The sequence below is a fragment of the Anolis sagrei genome, chromosome 5 (assembly GCF_037176765.1).
Source record: "Anolis sagrei isolate rAnoSag1 chromosome 5, rAnoSag1.mat, whole genome shotgun sequence".
Taxonomy (NCBI): Eukaryota; Metazoa; Chordata; class Lepidosauria; order Squamata; family Dactyloidae; genus Anolis; species Anolis sagrei.
Window position 1 is genome coordinate 197,224,256 of NC_090025.1, and position 21,885 is coordinate 197,246,140.

At 46.2% G+C, this 21,885-nt stretch overlaps 1 long non-coding RNA gene across 1 annotated transcript; it reads right to left on the reverse strand.

The window, feature by feature from the left end:
* Nucleotides 1–1,228: 1,228 nt before the first annotated feature.
* LOC132775616 (uncharacterized) lies at nucleotides 1,229–5,566 on the reverse strand. The gene is made up of 3 exons (XR_010909981.1): nucleotides 5,414–5,566; nucleotides 1,930–2,008; nucleotides 1,229–1,648 (listed from the first exon to the last, which is right to left on the reverse strand). It is a non-coding gene; the product is annotated as an uncharacterized lncRNA (long non-coding RNA).
* Between the last annotated feature and the right edge of the window lie 16,319 nt (nucleotides 5,567–21,885).

Here is a 21,885-nt window from a genome sequence, read left to right on the forward strand (position 1 = left end):
TTTTGCACATGCATTGTAATATATTTTTTTAGGCCTGGGTAACAACGGAAAAATTTGTTTCTAAACTCGTTTCGTTTTTAGGGGGTCCATTGCGTTTTGTTTTTTAAATGAATTCCGAAATTTTCTTTAAAAATTTTTGGTTATTTACGAAATTTCGTAAATTTCGTAATTGATTCGTTAATGGCGGACGTGATTGCGCAATACGCTAAAAACCCCTCCAAATGGGACAGGGGGACTTCTGAAGCTTCCCTCTCCCTCTGTTGCTGACTGTTGGTGTGATAATTTATTTTTTTATCACTGATAAAACAAACAACAACTATAAAACTTGCACCAGTCATACGGAAATAATAACGAAATGATTTCAAGACGATTACGAATCAATAACGAATCAATTACGAAATTGATCAAAAAAATTCGTTTCGTTATTTGGATGCTCCAGAATGGTTCGTTATCGGTTCGTAAGCTAATTTAAATACGAATCAATAACGAATTACGAAATTAACAAACGAAACCGCCCAGCCCTATATTTTTTGTCCTTCTGCTGCGTTTTTCAGTGTTTTTATGAATGATAATCACTCGTTGGCCTGATATTGTGTCCAAATTTGGTGTCAATTCGTCCGGTGATTTTTGAATTATGTTAATCCCATAAACAAATATTACATTTGTATTTATATATGTCCAGAGGAGGGCGACTAAAATGATCAAGAGTCTGGAGAACAAGCCCTATGAGGAGCGGCTTAGGGAACTGGGCATGTTTAGCCTGAAGAAGAGAAGGTTGAGAGGAGATATGATAGCCATGTATAAATATGTGAGAGGAAGCCACAGGGAGGAGGGAGCAAGCTTCCTTTCTGCTTCCCTGGAGACTAGGACGCAATGGAACAATGGCTTCAAACTACAAGAGAGGAGATTCCATCTGAACATGAGGAAGAACTTCCTGACTGAGAGAGCCGTTCAGCAGTGGAACTCTCTGCCCCGGAGTGTGGTGGAGGCTCCTTCTTTGGAAGCTTTTAAGCGGAGGTTGGATGGCCATCTGTCAGGGGTGATTTGAATGCAATATTCCTGCTTCTTGGCAGAATGGGGTTGGACTGGATGGCCCATGAGGTCTCTTCCAACTCTTTGATTCTAGGATTCTATGATTCTAGATTGTTATTATTATTATTATTATTATTATTATTATTATTATTATCCAAGAATGCCAAACCAAATCTGATTGGAGCAATAGGAAGGAGGGAGGGGGCGTGAAGGAAGAGACCTAAGAGGGCAGTGGAAGAAGAACAGGGAGCTCTGTTAGATTTGACTGGTTGGCGTGGGAGTATATCAAATGCAATGGATGACCAGGTTGACGATGTCCCCCTGCCTAGGGATTATGCTGGACCCTCTCCCAGGATGATATGGCGGTGTGGATGGGTCCTAGGAGTCCGTCATGGGTGTTGACCATGGAATCACACTGCTGGACACAGAGACTTCCAGAGAGAGGACGTTTATATACTGAATCTGCAGATAATCTGATCCACAAATGTCAAATCCAACTGAACAAGGGAAAGGGAACATTTCCACAATTTTAGATCATGGTTCCTAGATATCGAACCCACAATCCTCAATGTAGTGATGAACATTTTTGTCTTTACAGTTGTCTCTCCAAGCTTCCCTGAAAGAAGAAGGCAAAGGTCATTTCTCTGGCGGTTATTGGGGTTTTGGGTCACTCACACTGGAGAACGAACGCAATTTGGCCACATTTCCACTGCCATGGCTTAATGCCATGCAGTCCTGGGAGTTGTAGTTTGGGAGGGAAAGTTGTAGTTTGGCAAGGAAAGCTAAGGGTCTTGTAAAACTACAGCTCCCATTATTCTGAGAGAAGATCCCTTAGTGTTGACTTTACAAAAGATCCCAACAAAAACCCGGATTCCAATTCCAAATTGGTAGACTCACCAACTTGTCAGGTTTCCATGGGTCAAGATGTGTCTCTTAAGACATTCAATATCATCTGATAGGTCTTCGTTTAGGAAATCTGTCAATATATATATATACATATTAGCATGTGTAAGCGGCGTTGCCCAGGCATGCATTTTCTGAGAACAGGTTTCTGTGAAGACCTGGGTTTCGTCATTGTAAGGACTTCTTTCTCCAGCTATCTTCCATGCTTGCCTGGTACGCATTAAATGGCACCAGTCTCGTCCTCCTAGAGTGTTTCTCAACCTTCCTAATGCTGTGACCGCATAATACAGTTCCTCATGTTGTGGTGAACCCCAACCATATCTGCCTAGTAGGCTTGGTTGATCCAGTTTATTAATTTCTTATCTCTAGGTTCTTGTGGGTTTTTTTCGGGCTATAGAGCCATGTTCTAGAGGCATTTCTCCTGACGTTTCGCCTGCATCTATGGCAGGCATCCTCAGAGGTATGAGGTCTGTTGGAATTAGGACAATGGGTTTATATATCTGTGGAAAGACCAGGGTGGGACAAAAAACTCTTGTCTGCTGGAGCTAGGTGTGAATGTTTAGCTGATCACCTTCATTAGCATTTGAAGGTCTGCCTGAGCCTGGGAAAATCTGTTCCTGGGAGGTGTTAATCTGTGCCTGGTTTTTTCCTCTCTGTTGTTTAGCTGTTATAATTTTAGAGTTTTTTAATATTTCTTATCTCGTTTTTAAATCGTTAATTAAATACATTTAGAAGTGATATCGACACGTTTTAGCAACCCGGAAGTGTTTTTGCCATATCAAAGCAGCGTCCGCCATCTTTAAAACGACTCCCGCCAGTTTCAGAAGTGATGTCACAGGCAGGGCCGTAGCCAGAAAAAAATTTCGGGGAGGGTTGACAATTTCGGCGGGGGGGGGGGGGGTTGAAAATTTTGGGAAGGGGGTTTGAAAATTTCGGGGAGGGCTGAAGCAAAGAGCACAGCAGGGGGCAGAGCAGCCTTCAATAGCCTGCAGCTCCACCCCGTCAACCACCTCCACCAAGTCTGGCCTCCTTAATGAGAGCATTCAACACACACACGCCCAACTTGGTTGCTTCACTACATCGGCTATTGCTGCAAGTAATAACAGTGTGAATAAACTGTCAATATTTGCTTGAGATAGTGCTTGCAGTTCTGGAGGGACTCTGAATTTTTTGCATCTCATAGACTTAGCATGTGGATTGGGTTAACCAGTTAAAATTCATGAGTAAACCAGGTTTTTAAAAAAAATCTGAAACATTTCGGGGGGGGGGTTGAACCCCTAAAACCACCCCCTCGCTGCAGGCCTGGTCACAGGTGCTGGGATGCTGGGAATGCTGGGGTTCCAGCCAATGAGGAGAAGCAAGGTATTGGGGCGTGGTTTCTTCAGGGTGGCCATTGCCCTTTAAAAGGAGCCGCGTGTGCCTTGTGGCTCCATTGTGAGCTGCGAAAGTGACGGGGGAAGGAGCGTCTGCTGCTCTTCCGGGTGCAGGGTGCAGGGAGTGTGCAACCTGTGCTGGACGTGGTTACACTCCCCCTGAAGCCACAGGTCCGCAGTTTGGGAGTCCTCTTGGATTCAACGCTTACGCTTGAGGCTCAGGCGTCGGCGGTGACTGGGAGGGCTTTCGCACAACTGAGACTCGTGCGCCAACTGCGACCGTACCTCGCGAAGGCGGATCTGGCCGGAGTGGTCCATGCCTTGGTCACCTCCAGATTGGATTACTGCAATGCGCTCTACATGGGGCTGCCCTTGAAGACGGCTCGGAAGCTCCAACTGGTCCAACGATCAGCAGCCAGGATGTTAACTGGGGCCCCTTACAGAGAGAGGTCAACCCTCCTGTTTAAGGAGCTCCACTGGCTGTCATTTATTTTCTGAGCCCAATTCAAGGTGCAGGTGCTTACCTACAAAGCCCTGAACGGTTTGGGACCAGCCTACCTGCGTGACCGCATCTCCATCTACGAACCCACGCATTCTCTTCGGTTATCTGGAGAGGCCCCGGTTTTAATCGATTCTTTTCAATTGGTTCAGCTCGAGGATGTGGACAAGATCCTTGGAGAGGCTAGGCCTACCACATGCATCCTAGACCCTGCCCATCCTGGCTGATAAAAGAAGCCAGAGGGGGTTTGGCAGAGTGGGTTAAGGTGGTGGTTAATGACGCCTTACAGGAGGGCAAGATTCCACACAGCCTAAAACAGGCTGTTATAAAACCGCTGTTGAAAAAACCATCACTGGACCCCACTCAATTAGTCAGTTTCCAATCTTCCCTACTTGGGCAAAATCATGGAACGTGTGGTGGTTTCGCAACTCCAGGAGGTAGACACTGATTATCTAGACACTTGGTAGACACTGATTATCTAGATCCGGCGCCGTCTGGCTTTAGGCCGGGACATGGCACTGAAACAGCCTTGGTTGCCTTAGTAGATGATCTTCGCTGGGACCTCGACCAGGGGAGTGTGTCCCTGTTGGTTCTGCTGGACTTCTCAGCGGACTTTGATACCGTTGACCACGGTATCCTTCTGGGACGCCTCGCAGAAATGGGACTTGGAGGTACTGCTCTGCAGTGGCTTCGGTCCTTCCTGGAGGGTCGGTCTCAGAAGGTGTTACTGGGTGACACCTATTCGGTTCCCGATGTTATTGTCCCCGATGTTATTTAACATCTACATGAAGCCGCTGGGGGAGATCTTCTGGAGTTTCAGAGTAAGGTGTTATCTGTATGCAGATGACATCCAAATCTGTCACTCCTTCCTACCCGTTACTAAGGAGGCTGTCCAGACCTTGAACCGCTGTGTCAGACTGGATGAGGGCTAACAAATTGAAATTGAATCCAGACAAGACAGAGGTCCTCCTGGTCAGTCAAAAGGCCGAACAGGGCATAGGGTTACAGCCTGTGTTAGATGGGGTTACACTCCCCCTGAAGGCGCAGGTTCGCAGCTTGGGAGTGATCCTGGATTCATCGCTGAGCCTGGAACCCCAGATTTCGGAAGTGGCCAGGGGAGCTTTTGCACAGTTAAAACTCATGCACCAGATGTGCCCATACCTTGGGAAGTCTGATCTGGCCACGGTGGTCCACGCTCTGGTGACATCCTGAACAGATTACTGCAACATGCTCTGCATGGGGCTGCCTTTGAAGACAGTTCGGAAACTTCAGCTAGTTCAATGGGCGGCAGCCAGATTACTAACTGGGGCAGCATACAGGGAGCATACCAGCGCCCTGCTATGCCAGCTCCACTGGCTGCCAGTCCATCTCTGAGCCCAATTCAAAGTGCTGGTCTTGACCTATAAAGCTCTATACAGTTCTGGCCCAGATTACTTGTCCAAACGCATCCACCCCTATGTTCCACCTCGTAATCTAAGATCATCTGGGGAGGCCCTGCTCTTGCTCCCGTCAACAGCACAGATGCGTCTAGCAGAACCGCTTTGGTTCCCCTCAGGGTGAGAAAAGCGGTATAGAAATACTGTAAATAAATAAATAATAAACTTACAAATGCAGCAGTTCTTGCAGATATTAGGTGAGTCTATGGAAGGACCATGGCAATGATCTTTGTTGCTCAGCTGGAAAATCCCATAATTCCTGTGGCCTTCGTTATACGTAGAGACTTTTCTGCTATCCAGCTCACTTACATGAGTAGCAAAACAGATCCCTGGAAGAAACCAAGAAAGTTCATTCCTTACGCTGAGGACGGAGCAATCTCTAAAAGCATCCTCTATGGGTGCTTTCCACCCAGAGCACCTTGCAGAGAGCACCCAAAAAGTGCAAAAACACTCCCCATCCAAGAAGAGAGCCAGGTATGCCCCAATTTAGGACATTTATTTATTGGAGACCTTCTCAAAAACACTCTTTCGGCAGGGACATCATGCCTTTGCCCAGCCTTATGCCAGAAGGACTAGAGGGATGCTTTCGGGTCTCTCCTTGTCCTCTCTATGGCTGCGGTAGGCTGCATCTACACTGTAGAATTAAGGTTTGGGAGGAGGAGAGAGGAGAATATTAATATTGTGTTGATATTAGGAAGCATTGCATTGGGTCATGCATTTATACATGTAAATAGAGTAACGGTTTTTATGAATATGCAAATCTTCTATAAACACAGTAAGAGTGGAGATATGTATGTAATTGGCCTTGACATTTGGGAGGTACTGGGATTTATAGTTCACCTGCAATCAAAGACCACTCTGAACCCCACCAAAGATGGAATTAGACCAACGACCAACAAAAAATACTGGAGGTCTTTGGGGAAAATTGACCTTGATTTGGGGGAGTTGTAGTTCACTTAGAGCCAGAGTGCTGGCAAATGCCGACAGGGCCGTAGCCAGAAAAAAATTTCGGGAGGGGTTGAAATTTTCGGGGGGGGGGGGGGTTGAAAATTTCGTGGGGGGGGGGTTGAAACCTGCCTCCTAGCTCACGCTGAAGCAAAGAGCACAGCAGAGGGCAGAGCATCCTTCAATAGCCTGCAGCTCCGCCCTTGTCAACCACCTCCACCAAGTCTGGCCTCCTTAATGAGAGCATTCAACATCCCCCCCCCCCCAACTTGGTTGCTTCACTACTGTTCTGTCATGTGCTAGGCCTGTAAATAATTGTCTTTAGAACAGGATGTGCAACCTTTGCCCAGCGGGACGCCAGGGGGCCTAAAGAGAAGTTCTCAGAGGTTTCCACCACAAACAGTCTTTAGATGGCTTGTGAAATACAACAAAGTCCTTTATTAATGAACAAACAGAAACTTCTCTTGTCTTCAGTAAAGTTAAGCAAATGATTCCAAGCTTTTAGGCAACTGGTGAATTCCTAATCTTCCCACGAAGGACAGGCAACTGTCTTCAATAACTTCTTCTTTAAAGGAAAATCCCCTTTGTAACTTCTCCCAGGCTGACTGTAATCTAACCCTTACTGACGTGGGCTCCGCTACCGGGTCGAACTGCGTCTCGAACGCCGAGTGGACCTACCAGCAAGGCAGTAGATGTTCTCCAGCTGGAGTTCTTTGGTCTTTAGGGCTATTTTCCTGGAAATTCTTTGGAGACTCTTAAGACCTTTCTCCCCCGGAAGGTCTTAAGGGTTGAAGCTTTTGTACAGGGGAAGCTTGCACACATCCTATACATAAGCTTACCTTGCTGAGACTAACTAAAAATGGCTCCTTTCCCTTCCCAATTGCCCTGAGCAAGGGGCGGAACCAAAACTTAACAGTGATGGACAGGTGACTTGCCCTATGACTGCAACCAAAGAAGCCACCTATCTGCAGAGTCCCTGAAACCTAGGACTGCAAGCAAACATTTAATACAAAGCAAATAAAGTTGGAGCTCCTGGAACAGCTGTACCAGAACAACTACATCGGCTATTGCTGCAAGTAATGACAGTGTGAATAAATTGCTAATATTTGCTTGAGATCGTGCTTGCAGTTCTGGAGGGACTCTTGATTTTTTGCATCTCATAGACTTAGCAGCATGGGGATTGGGTTAACCAGTTAAAATTCATGAGTAAACCAGGTTTTTTTAAAAAATCTGAAACATTTCGGGGGGGGGGGTTGAACCCCTAAAACCACCCCCTCGCTACGGGCCTGAATGCCGATGAATCTGGACCAAGCTTGACATGCATGTCGAAAACACCGATTGTTGGGGTTCAGCCTGAGTTTGAACGTGAACCTGATTCTCTGTTTGTTCCTCCTGATGCAAATGAAAGTATATTTACTGATGCAAATGGAAATGTACCTCTTGATGCCAATGCTCCTGAAATTAGTGAGGAAGGAACTTCTGTAGATTTGGAAAATGCCAATGTTCCTGAAATTAGTGAGGAAGGAACTTCTGTAGATTTGGAAAATGAAAGTACCAGTGTTCCTGAGAATGTTGCAGAGGGAGACCTTGAACTTTCCCTCCCTTCTGCACCTGTTAACTGTAATGACAACAGAAGGGGCCAAATTTGGGAAGACCGAAGTAAAACACTCAGTTTGCGTCGATCCTCCCGAATTCAAGAATTAAAAACATTGGCTTCAAAAAAGAAGGGCGGTTCACGGAACCCATTCTTGAGTTTTAATTGTAATACGCCGAGCTGATTGTCTCAGTTCAGGCATCGTTTCAGAATTGATGAAGACCTTGGCAGTTCTCCCGGTTCCCTGGCCATAGTTTGGGAAGATTTCTAGGATATCAAGTACGGTTAGTGGATTGCTAACAGGTTCCAGTATTTCCCAGTGAGGCTTTTGGTTTTGCTTTGTCCATTTAAATTCATGTTTGCTGATTTTGCTGTGGCTTTTGACTTGCATTTTTCCTTTATTTTGTAACCATTTTTCTTCAATAAAAAAGGATTGTTTTTCACAGCCAAGTGTGGTGGAGAGTTATCTTAGGGCCTCGTTCCCTGCTCTGGATTGCAACACCGATATTTGATTATTGAAGGGCTTTGGGAGGGATTGACCTTGATTTATGGGAGTTGTTCACCTACAACTGGAGGAACCTTGACCCTCCACTAGTGGTTCCCAACCTCTGGTCTGTGGACCACCAGTGGTCCACAAGAACTAAAATATGGTCCGCAAACTCATAATACTACTAGTAATAATAATAACGTTGTTTTTGTACCTCGCCTCCATCTCCACAAAAGGACTTGGGGCGGATTACATATGGCACCAGTGGTCCACAGACCAGAGGTTGGGAACCACTAGTGGAGGGTCAAGGTTCCTCCAGTTGTAGGTGAACAACTCCCATAAATCAAGGTCAATCCCTCCCAAAGCCCTTCAATAATGTGCCTAAAACATTGCATAAAATAAACACACAGTTACTACATCATTGCAATGAGAGTGACTGATCTCGCAAAATAATAATAATAATAATAATAATAATAATAAGAAGAAGAAGAAGAAGAAGAAGAAGAAGGAAGCTGATGAAACCATGGACCATCTCCTCAGTTGTTGCAAGAAAATCACACAAATGGACTATAAACAGAGGCACAACTCTGTGGCCCAAATGATTCATTGGAACTTATGTCACAAGTACCACCTGCCAGGAGTAAAGAACTGGTAAAGGGATCATCATCATCATCATCATCATCTAATTACTTATTAATCGCCTTCCATCCGAGAATGCTCCAGGCGATTTACAGCTAAATTGTAAAAGATAAAATACATACATACAAAAATTAACAGGGATCGAATGCCGTAGTAAAACTTGTGTGCCAGCTGCGCCCGTACCTTGGGAAGTCGGATCTGGCCACGGTGGTCCACGCTCTTGTTGCATCCCGATTAGATTACTGCAACGCACTCTACATGGGGTTGCCTTTGAAGACTGTTAGGAAACTCCAACTAGTCCAACGGGAGGCAGCCAGACTGCTCATCGGAGCGTCATACAGGGAGCATACAACCCCCCTGTTGTGTCAGCTCCACTGGCTGCCGATCCAGTTCCGAGCACAATTCAAAGTGCTGGTTTTGACCTACAAAACCCTATACGGTTCCGGCCCAGTGTATCTGTCCGAACAGATCTCCCTCTACGTCCCACCACGGAGTCTAAGATCTTCTGGGGAGGCCCTGCTCTTGACCCCGCCTCTATCACAAATGAGGTTGGCAGGGATGAGGAGCAGGGCCTTCTCGGTAGTGGCCCCCCACCTATGGAATTCACTCCCCGGGGAAATTAGATCAGCGACATCACCCCTTTCCTTTAGGAAAAAACTGAAAACATGGAATTGGAACCAGGCATTCAGACAATCGGGCAGTTAAAGAAAGGACTTTGACAATGGTCAGGAAATGATTAATGGAATGGAACTATGGAACTCTGAAAGACGAAACGCTGAGCATGTGAATAGTTTTATATGAGGTGTTATATACTGATTGTTTTGATTATTTTAACTGTGATAATTGTTTTAACTATGGTTTTGTACAGTATGTGTAATTTGTATAGGCATCGAATTGTGCCTTTTTGTAAGCCGCCGAGAGTCCCCCCTCGGGGGTTGAGAAGGGCGGGGTAAAAGTACCCGAAATAAATAAATAATAGTAAAAAGCCAGGTCTTAAGTGCTTGAGTAAAAGGCCCTAAGTCACGCATGGCTCTCATGTAGGTTGTTGTTGTTGTTGTTCATTCGTTCAGTCGTCTCCGACTCTTCGTGACCTCATGGACCAGCCCACGCCAGAGCTCCCTGTCGGCCGTCACCACCCCCAGCTCCTTCAAGGTCAGTCCAGTCACTTCAAGGATGCCATCCATCCATCTTGCCCTTGATCGGCCCCTCTTCCTTTTGCCTTCCACTTTCCCCAGCATCATTCCCTTCTCTAGGCTTGGCTGTCTCCTCATGATGTGGCCAAAGGACTTCCACTTTGTCTCTAGTCTCCTTCCCTCCAGTGAGCAGCCGGGCTTTCTTTCCTGGAGGATGGACTGGTTGGATCTTCTCGCAGTCCAAGGCACTCTCAGCACTTTCCTCCAACACCACAGCTCAAAAGCATCTCTCTTCCTTCGCTCGGCCTTCCCGAAGGTCCAGCTCTCACATCCGTAGGTGACTACAGGGAAGACCATGGCTTGGACTAGGCAATGGATCTTGGTTGCCAGTCTGATGTCTCTACTCTTTACTATTTTTTCGAGACTGGACATTGCTCTCCTCCCAAGAAGGAAGCGTCTTCTGATTTCCTGGCCACAGTCTGCATCTGCACTCATCTTTGCACCTAGAAATACAAAGTCTGTCACGGCCTCCACATTTTCTCCCTCTATTTCCCAGTTGTCAATCATTCTTGTTGCCATAATCTTGGGTTTTTTGATGTTTAGCTGCAACCCGGCTTTTGCGCTTTCTTCTTTCACCTTGATTAGAAGGTTCCTCAGCTCCTCCTCGCTTTCGGCCATCAGAGTGGTGTCATCTGCATAACTGAGGTTGTTAATGTTTCTTCCATCCATTTCCACCCCAGCTTTGCATTCCTCAAGCCCCGCACATCCTCGCATGATGTGTTCTGCATACAAGTTAAAAAGGTTGGGTGAGAGGATGCAGCCTTGCCGGATGCCTTTCCCAATCTTGAACTCATGTAGGGCGGCAAGGAATTCCATAAGGCAGGGGCAGAAATAGAGAAAACCCACCTGCGCCTGGTCCTTTCCAAGGGCACTTCTCTGTTGTTGTTCATTCGTTCAGTCGTCTCCGACTCTTCGTGACCTCATGGACCAGCCTACGCCAGAGCTCCCTGTCGGTCGTTACCACCCCCAGCTCCCTCAAGGTCAGTCCAGTCACTTCAAGGATGCCATCCATCCATCTTGCCCTTGGTCGGCCCCTCTTCCTTTTGCCTTCCACTTTCCCCAGCATCATTCCCTTCTCTAGGCTTGGCTGTCTCCTCATGATGTGGCCAAAGGACTTCCACTTTGTCTCTAGTCTCCTTCCCTCCAGTGAGCAGCCGGGCTTTCTTTCCTGGAGGATGGACTGGTTGGATCTTCTCGCAGTCCAAGGCACTCTCAGAACTTTCCTCCATCACCACAGCTCAAAAGCATCTCTCTTCCTTCGCTCGGCCTTCCCGAAGGTCCAGCTCTCACATCCGTAGGTGACTACAGGGAAGACCATGGCTTGGACTAGGCAATGGATCTTGGTTGCCAGTCTGATGTCTCTACTCTTCACTATTTTTTCGAGACTGGACATTGCTCTCCTCCCAAGAAGGAAGCGTCTTCTGATTTCCTGGCCACAGTCTGCATCTGCACTCATCTTTGCGCCTAGAAATACAAAGTCTGTCACGGCCTCCACATTTTCTCCCTCTATTTCCCAGTTGTCAATCATTCTTGTTGCCATAATCTTGGTTTCTTTGACGTTTAGCTGCAACCCGGCTTTTGCGCTTTCTTCTTTCACCTTGATTAGAAGGCTCCTCAACTCCTCCTCGCTTTCAGCCATCAGAGTGGTGTCATCTGCATATCTGAGGTTGTTAATGTTTCTTCCAGCAATTTTCACCCCAGCTTGGCATTCCTCAAGCCCCGCACATCCTCGCATGATGTGTTCTGCATACACGTTAAAAAGGTTGGGTGAGAGGATGCAGCCTTGCCGGACGCCTTTCCCAATCTTGAACTCATGTAGGGCGGCAAGGAATTCCATAAGGCAGGGGCAGAAATAGAGAAAGCCCACCTGCGCCTGGTCCTTTCCAAGGGCACTTCTCTAGGACCCGGTAAACCTGCAAAGTTAGTAGAAAATGAACACACCACAATACTGGAGGACTTTCGAATCTAGACTGGGTAAGTTTTGGAATACAATATGCCAGACATCACGACTGTGGAAAAGGAATAAGTTTGGATGATTGATGTCACCATACCGGGTGACGGTCGCATTGAGGAAAAACAACAGGAAAAACTCCACTGTTATCAGGACCTCAAAATTGAATGGCAAAGGCGCTGACACCAAGCAGTACAGGTGGTCCCACTGGGTGCCGCACCAAAATATCTCAGCCGGCACTTGGAAACAATAAACATGGACACAATCACAATCTGTCAACTGCAAAAGGCCACCTGACTTGGATCTGCGTGCATCATTCACGCAAACTACAGAATATTAAAATCTTAACCATCGAGGGGTTTGACCTTCGCAAGGGCTGGCATGAATACCTATGGTATGAAGGGACCAAGAAAGAAGGAAACTTTGGTAACCACTTCATAAGGTCTGCCCTAATAAAAGTGTGGGAAAGGCATAAAAAAATATTTTTTTCAGAAAACCCCGCTGTGGATCTCACCTCTTGAGGCCAAACACCGCAGACTCCTGGGCTGGGTCTCCTGGCCCTCATATAAAGATATTCTCCACAAAAAGAACGGCTCCTGGGAACTAAAAACTCAAAAGGAGATAGCCCAAGATTTTAAGAACGTTTCATGGCTGCAATATGCCCAGATTAAGGAAAGCTTTAGGGAAGACAGAAAATTGGGCTTTGGGGAGGAAACAGATCTATGGGATAGGATCCATAAGAGGGAAAGGAAAATTATAACAGCCCTATACCAAAGTCTGCTGGGGTGTGCCACCGAAATGGAAATGATTAAGAACTCAATGATCCTATGGGCAAGAAATATAGGGAGAACCATCCATTTAAGGGAATGGGAGACCATCTGGAGGAAAAGACTCAAATATACTTACGCCTCAGATCTAAAAGAGAACTGGCTGAAAATGCTACACCGGTGGTACCTAACCCCACAAAAGATAGCAAGAATGTATGAAAATGTAGACAACAGGTGTTGGAAATGTAAAGCGAATGAAGGGTCTTTCTATCACCTATGATGGCAGTGACCAAAGGCGAAAGAGTTCTGGAAGACTATACATAATGAATGTAGGAAAATCCTTAAGATAAAATACCCAATGTGCCCAGAAGCGTATTTATTAGGAATGTATGACGATTCTGTTTTTCCTGATAATAATTCAGAAAAGTTATTTACTTTCTTAGCAACTGCAGCCAGGATGACATTCGCCAGCTTGTGGAAGCAAGACAAGATACCTTCCATAATGCAATGGCGGGATAAAGTACTTGACATCCAAGAAATGGATGAGCTTACTTATTGGCTGAGGCAGAATAATGGAAGAGGTTCGACGATGACTGACTGGAGCTTGTTCAAGAACTATGTAGAAAAGGAAGTACAGTGATAGGAAACTACAAATGTCTGAAGAATGGAGGATGTTAGAAATGTAATAGAAACACTGAAATAAGAAATGATATAAGAATGAATGAATTCGAGGGGAAGTCGGTTTTAAAACTGGTGAGGGGAGGGGGGGGCTAAGGGACTGTTGGGGTCATTGTATATAGGTTATATCACTAAATATCTACTTCGTGAAGTGTATTTTACACCCCATGTATGATATACGTATGTTTGTATGTCCTATGTCCTATGTCTGACTGTCTAATTACTTGTCTTCTATGTCTTATCTTTTATACGGAAAACCTAATAAAATATTATTAAAGAAAAAACAAAAACAAAAAAAAAACAAAAAAAATACATCCCACAGTCCTAGAGCATGGGAGAAAGAATAGACCCTTACAGGACCCCAGAGGTCAAAGCACATGGGTCCGAAGAAGAATCCTCCAGCTTCACTGACCAGGTGTGGCCCTCCAGGATGGAGTGGAGTCACTGCAATAGAGTGCCCCCAAGGCCCATTCCGGAGACCTGCCCCAGAAGGATACCATGATCGATGGTATCAAAAACCGTTGAGATGTCCAAGAAAAACAACAAGGACACACACCCCTTGTCAAGTTCTCTGCGGAGGTCATCCACCAAGGTGACCAAAGCCATCTCGGTACTGTGAACAGGCCTGGAACCAGACTGTGATGGGTCCAGAAAATTGGTTTTGTCCACGCATCCTTGGAGTTGAGAAACAACCACTTGCTCCAGAACCTTGCCCAGAAAAGGAAGATTTGAAATTGGCTGATCGTTACTCAATACTGAGGGATCAAGGGGTGCCTTCTTTGGGATTGGTCTTACTATTTCCCGTTTCAGGCAAGATGGAAGTTGTCCCTGATCCAGTGAGGTGTTTATAATCCCCGCAAACCAATCGGCTAATCCTCTACTGGCAAGTTTGATGAGCCAAGGAGGGCAAGGATCTAGGGCACATGTGGGTGCTCCACGTCATCAGGCTGCACAAGCTGAAACGAATCCAACAAAACCGGACAGACAGAGGCCTCGGTTGCCTCCCCTGGCACTATACTAAAGCTGGAAGGAAAAACGAAATGCAAAGATACAGAATGGGGGACAATGCCTGGCTCGAGAGCAGTACGTGTGAAAAAGATCTTGGAGTCCTCGTGGACAACAAGTTAAACATGAGCCAACAACGTGATGTGGCGGCAAAAAAAGCCAATGGGATTTTGGCCTGCATCAAGAGGAGCCTAGTGTCTAGATCTAAGGAAGTAATGCTACCCCTCTATTCTGCTTTGGTTAGACCACGTTACCTGGAATATTGTGTCCAATTCTGGGCACCACAATTCAAGAGAGATATTGACAAGCTGGAATGTGTCCAGAGGAGAGTGACTAAAATGATATAAGGTCTGGAGAACAAGCCCTATGAGGAGCGGCTAAAGGAGCTGGGCATGTTTAGCCTGAAGAAGAGAAGGCTGAGAGGGGATATGATAGCCATGTGAGAGGAAGCCACAGGGAGGAGGAGGGAGCAAGCTTCCTTTCTGCTTCCCTGGAGACTAGGACGCAATGGAACAATGGCTTCAAACTACAAGAGAGGAGATTCCATCTGAACATGAGGAAGAACTTCCTGACTGTGAGAGCCGTTCAGCAGTGGAACTCTCTGCCCCGGAGGGAGTGTGGTGGAGGCTCCTTCTTTGGAAGCTTTGAAACAGAGGCTGGATGGCCATCTGTCAGGGGTGATTTGAATGCAATACTCCTGCTTCTTGGCAGAATGGGGTTGGACTGGATGGCCCATGAGGTCTCTTCCAACTCTTTGATTCTATGATTCTATGATTCTATAGTGTCTAAGTCGGAGCGTATCCGAGCGACTTTGTCTGCAAAGTGATGCGTGAACTCGCTACATCGAGTGGCTGGGTGGTCGAAAGTCTCTTCCCCATCTTGAGGATGAAGGAGCTCTCCTACCACATGAAACAACTCAGCAGACGCAATGCGGGCAGTTGAGAAAGCCTTTCTGGCTGCCCTCAAAGCTGTGGACTAGTCCTTAATTGAGGCTCTAGGCCGTGTTTGATCGGAGACACCCCGAGTTCTCCGCCAGCGACACTCTACCCTCCGTCTCGACCACTTCAACAATGCCAACTCCTCGGAGAACCAAACCCTCTCATAGTGGCGAGGCAAAGGGCACGTCAGGAGGGGAAGCATGACAACAAGCCTCCTGGCTGCTGCTTCTCCTGTTCCTCCCTTCCCCTGAGTGGTGCCTGGAAGAACCTTGGTGTCTTGGTTTTTAGGCCTGTTCCTAGGGTTATTTGGGGTGCTGATTCAGACAATGGCACTGGATAGACCACATCAGCTCTAGATTATGAACTATGGTTTTCTTTGGGTGAGCAGATGGTGATTATGTTCTGGATGGCATATGTTCTGTATCAGAAACTGGAGCTGATGTGGTCTATCCTCGTGGACAACAAGTTAAACATGAGCCAGGAATGTGATGTGGCGGCAAAAAAAGCCAATGGGATTTTGGCCTGCATCAATAGGAGCATAGTGTCTAGATCTAAGGAAGTAATGCTACCCCTCTATTCTGCTTTGGTTAGACCACATCTGGAATACTGTGTCCAATTCTGGGCACCACAATTCAAGAGAGATATTGACAAGCTGGAGTGTGTCCAGAGGAGGGCGACTAAAATGATCAAGGGTCTGGAGAACAAGCCCTATGAGGAGAACTGGGCATGTTTAGCCTGAAGAAGAGAAGGCTGAGAGGAGATATGATAGCCATGTATAAATATGTGAGAGGAAGCCACAGGGAGGAGGGAGCAAGCTTGTTTTCTGCTTCCTTGGAGACTAGGACGCGGAACAATGGCTTCAAACTACAAGAGAGGAGATTCCATCTGAACATTAGGAAGAACTTCCTGACTGTGAGAGCCGTTCAGCAGTGGAACTCTCTGCCCCGGAGTGTGGTGGAGGCTCCTTCTTTGAAAGCTTTTAAGCAGAGGCTGGATGGCCATTTGTCAGGGGTGATTTGAATGCAATATTCCTGCTTCTTGGCAGAATAGGGTTGGACTGGATGGCCCATGAGGTCTCTTCCAACTCTTTGATTCTATGATTCTATGATTCTATTCTATCCAATGCAATTTTCTGAATTAGCGCCCCAAATAACTAAACCGAATCTAAAGTTGACCAAAAATTGATTCGTAACCCTTTTGGTACTAATGTTGGAGAGTGAGTGGTTCCTGGACAAAGTGGTCCCTAGTCAAAAAATGCTTGGGAACCACTGCCACACCACCACCAATGATGGACCTGGATCATCCAGAGAAACTGTGACCACTACCGATGGCAGATCTCAACCAAACTTGGCACACCGGACCCCCATGACCAACTGGACCTACTGGAGGGGTTTGAGGGGACTTACTCACCATAGTGGGAGTTGTAGTTCATCCTGTAGCCGGAGCGCACACTGAACCCCACCTCCCCAGTACTGATCAAGGTTGAGGGGGTTAACCTGGCATGATGTGAGTTGTAACTCACCCACAACCTTATGCACACAACCTTTTGTTTTTCACTAGCTGAGTACCCAAGCTAGTGGAAAACAAACAAACAAAATCTCAGAAGAATTAATGCAGTTTGACTCCTCTTAAACAGCCATGGGATCATGGGAGTTGTAGTTTGGCGAGGCTCCCGCACGCTTTGGCAGGGTCACGCCAAGTGGGTCCTACCCCCTTGTTCCACTAGCTGGGTACCCAAACAAACAAAACAAAAGAACAAAACAAGGAAGGAACCCAACTTAGAAAGAAGGAACTCACAGTCAGCCAAGGAGACGCCCCCGAATCCATCCACCTTGGCGTCATACAGCATATGGGCCAAATGGCATGCCGAGAAAACCTTGCTTTCGTTCCCTCCAAGGAGGAGAAAGAGAACTGCCAAAGGGAAAAGCTTCATTGCTCCAGCCGCTTTCCTTTGCCAGAGATCCGCTTTTATCTCCAGGCAGCCTCATGTGGGAGGACCACACCGGGAAATGGGCCAATTCCCAAAGCAAAAAGACAGCAAGAGAGAGATAGAGATCACGGGAGCTGAGTATGTGGAAGAGTTCGAGTCTCGGAGCTGGAAGGCACTCCAAAGGCCATCCGGTCCTACCCCCTCGTTCCATGAAGTTGGACACTGATAGGAATCAGAGCTGTGAGGCTCAAAATAACCTTCACTGGAGGTGGTTCCACAAAAATACAACAGAGTGCCAGAAGCACATTTCAGAACCAGCAGAAACTCGTGTGTAATGGGCCAGGATTAGTTTCCATTCAATAGGATGGCACAGGAGTTCCAAAACTATGTGTTTATTGAAGTCAAAAGAAATCCATTCTGGATAGAAAAAGGTCTTGGAGATAACAAGCTTACTAAGCTATCTTCTAAGAAAGGTAAAAGGAGCAAAATACCGCAGTAGTGTCCATGCAGCTACATCTTGGCTGGAGAAAGGCAAGCTGCGTCCTTACTCAATGGAAGACAAAGGCAGGAAGAGAAAGGGCCAAAATTGTTGGGACTCAGCCTGTGATTGAACCTGAGCCTGTGCTCCAGTCTCCTGATGTTTCTGTGTCTGATGTGGGTAATGAGGAGGGAAGTCAGTCTCCTGTTGCTTCTGATGTGGGGGATGCTGGGACTGACTCTGAGGTGCAAGATGGAGACACTTTGGTCAATGGGTTTCATGCAGACACTGACAGAGAGGCTTCGGTGCAAAGGGCAGATTCTCATGAGAATGCGTCTGTCAGGCCTTGGGAGAAAGGTTTACTCCCTCCGCCTGTGAGCTCTCCAGATTCTAGTTTGGGAAACAGTCTGACACCTGATAAAGTTAATGAGGAGTCAGATAAGCAGAGTCGGTGGTTGGAGATTACCCAGAATCGACAAGAGGCCCAATGTTTACGTAGATCCGAAAGAATTTGTCAATTAAAGTCAAAGACTGGGGGGAAAAGAAACCAATTTTTGGGATTTAAGGTTTGCCTGTAGAAAATCTTGTCAGATCAGGCATTGTTTGGAAACCAAGTGTTTGTGCCATGGAAGTCTTGTTCAAGGGATCGTGTTTCTGTGGAGTTTTTTAGCCTTTTGAATTGTCTTTGCATCCTGCTTGATTCCTGTCTGGAATAATGCTGTCTTGGATTGCCTGTATTTCTTGTGTGGACGTTGCTTTGGGTTACTACTGTTTATGGACTAATACTTTTTGGAACCTTCTGATTTTCTTACAAGCATTTATTTCTTCTGGCTATTTACTAAGCTGTAATAAAAGAAGATTTGATTCTTCATTCTTCGTGTGGTGTGTTTTAAGTCAGAGGGCTTCTTCTGGACCTGGAGTGCAAAAAAATGGAGAATGACCACGGGGTGTGGCACAGCTAGTTAGTAGCCAGCTGCATTAAATCACTACTGACAAGAGGTCATGAGTTTGAAGCCAGCCCAGGTCGGAGTGAGCTCCCAACCATTAATAGCCTAGCTTGCTGTTGACTTATACTTACTTACTTTACTTAGGCAATACCTCATTGGCCGAGTAAGATTGTCTTCCAAGTTGGGTGTGCTGGCGCTGGGTACATAGCTGACTGTGAAGCCCTAGTCTTTACCTACATGTTCTCCTACAGTGGAGTCCAACCCTATTCTGCCAAGTAGCAGGAAAATTGCATTCAAAGCACCCCCGACAGATGGCCATCCAGCCTCTGCTTAAAAGCCTCCAAAGAAGAGGTCTCCACCACACACTGGGGCAGAGAGTTCCACTGCTGAACAGCACCCACAGTCAGAATGTTCTTCCTAATGTTCATATGGAATCTCCTTTCTTGGAGTTTGAAGCCATTGTTCCGCGTCCTGGTCTCCAGGGCAGCAGGAAATCAGTTTGCCCCCTCCTCCCTGTGACTTCCTCTCACATACTTATACATGGCTATCATATCTCATCTCAGACTTCTTTTCTTCAGGCTAAACACGCCCAGCTCTTTCAGCTGCTCCTCATAGGGATCTCACTGCATAGAACCATGGCAGTTCAATTGCCACCAACTTGCGATAATCCCACAGTAAAGACGCCCCCTGAGATGTCAAGAGGAGGCAAGTGGAAGAGGGAAGCACACATTGGGTCCCCAAATCCAGATCCAGATCTTCTAATCTGAGGACACGCTCTGCTTGAGCCTCCACAGATCACACAGAGTGAATCGTTTGGGAGATAATCAGAACATCAACTGCTCTGGTTAATCTTTCTTTTAAAGGTGGGCAGAGGATGAAATCCTGGAAATGGAGGAGAAGACGGTAGTTAAGGGCAGGTGCATTCATAAAGTATTCTTGATGGCTTTGACACAAAAATGGTATACAGCCATGCACTTGTCTCTATGGAAGAAACACTCCTGGCTGGGCGGTGGTGACTTGAAACCAAGGCTGCAACAGAACACCATGAATGTTGCAACTCAGGATAGATTCACCTTGCTCAGGACAACAACACACACCAAGGCTGGAAGTTTTGTAGTTTATTGAAGAAAAGCAAAATAAATAAAAAAACATAGAAATATCGTTGTAAAAGTTCAATAGCCAAAACAGGATCTTAGATGCAAAGGTAAGGTCCAAAAGCAAATAACATGAAGAATAATCCACAAGCATTGGTCAAACAGAAGTCCATGGCAACATGGCAAAGTCCCCAGAAATCATGATTCAAAACGAAAGTCCCAAAAAGCTAGAAGCTTTCCTCTTAAGGCCGAGGCAATTCCAACGAAGCTCACAAGGTATGACCAAAGTTACACTGACAAAAGGTTGACTGCAAACAGACTGTTAAATATGCTTTCCTAGCATGAAAGCATTACGTTGCCCTCGAACTTCCCGTTTGTTTGCAAGCCGAGCGCTTCGGCGTACCCTTCATTGCAAAGGGTCCTCCCTAGGCAAATTCCCATCACTCATTATCTTGTGAATGGCCAGCCTGGGAATTGACAGGCACTGATCTCCCAGAAGGACCAGCGGACTCCTCTACCTGTGAAGCTCCATCCAAATCCAGATTATGTTCTACCACAACATTCCTTTCCCTGGGAAACTGAAATGCTTCAGAATCAACACTGTCTGCCTCAACAACAGGGTTATGTGCAGTTTCCTCCTCCTGAGGCTCAGAAAGCTTATTTATTTATTTATTATTCAAACTTAGATGCCGCCACTCCCCTAGGGCTCAGAGCGGCTTACAAGAAACAAACTCGAATCTAACGCAATTTAAAACAACGTATCAAAGATCGAAACCCTGTTGAAACAAATATGTCTTACAAGCCCTGCGGAAAGCTGATAAGCTGGTGGGAGAATGTTCCAGAGCGATGGTGCCACTGCTGTAAAGGCTCTGCATCTAGTTGCTATTAGACGCAAGTTTTTAGAACTGGGAACTTCCAAAGAATCTTGGTCCTTGGAGCGGAGAGATCTCTGGGGTTGGTAGGGGGTGAGGCGGTCCCTCAGATACATCAGACCCAGACCATGTAAGGCCTTAAAGGTAAGTACTAGGGCTGGGTGGTTTCGTTTCGTTAATTCGTAATTCGTTAAAACTTCGTTATTTTTTTGTTAACGAAGTGATAACGAACCATTCTGGAGCAACTTAAAAACGAAACAAATTTTTCAATTCGTTTCGTAAATGCTTCGTATTTCGTTATGTATTCGTTTCGTTATTGGTTTGAGGTCGTTTTGTTATTATTTCCGCATGTCTGGGGCAAGTTTTATAGTTGTTTTTTGTTTAATTACTGAAAAAAAATTATAATATCACACCAACAGTCAACAACAGAGGGAAAGGGAAGCTTCAGAAGTTTTTTTAGAGTATTGCGCGATTGCGGCCGCCATTAACGAATTGATTCGTTATTGTTTCGTTATTGTTTTGTAATTTCTTTACCATTTACGAAATTTCGTAAATATCGAACTTTTTTTAAGGAAAATTTCGGAATTCTTTTAAATATCGAAACGCAAAAACCCCCAAAAAACGAATCGATTTTAGAAACAAATTTTTCCGTTGTTACCCAGGCCTAGTAAGTACCATTGCTTTAAAAGTTATCTGGTGCTCAGTCGGTAACCAATGCAGCTGGAGTTATGTGGCATCTCATCGGAGCTCTCGCAAGAAGCCGAGCAGCTGCATTTTGCACCAATTTGAGCTTCCGGATCACCAGCAAAGGAAGGCCAATGTGGAGGGTGTTACAGTAGTCCAGCCTAGAGATGACCATGGCCTGGAGTACCATAGCTAGGTCGTCCCTGGACATGGAGGGGGCCAGCCGTCTAGCCTGCCGCAGGTGAAAGAAGGCGGTTCTGCTCACGGCAGAGACCTGGGCCTCCATCGTCAGAAGAAGGTCCAAAAGGACTCCCAGACTCTTGACCAATGATGACGGGCGTAGCGCCTCGCCATCCAGGGTAGGCAGCTGGATGTCCCCACTGCCCGGTCGACCCAGCCATAGGATCTCCGTCTTTGCTGGATTCACCCTCAACCTCCTG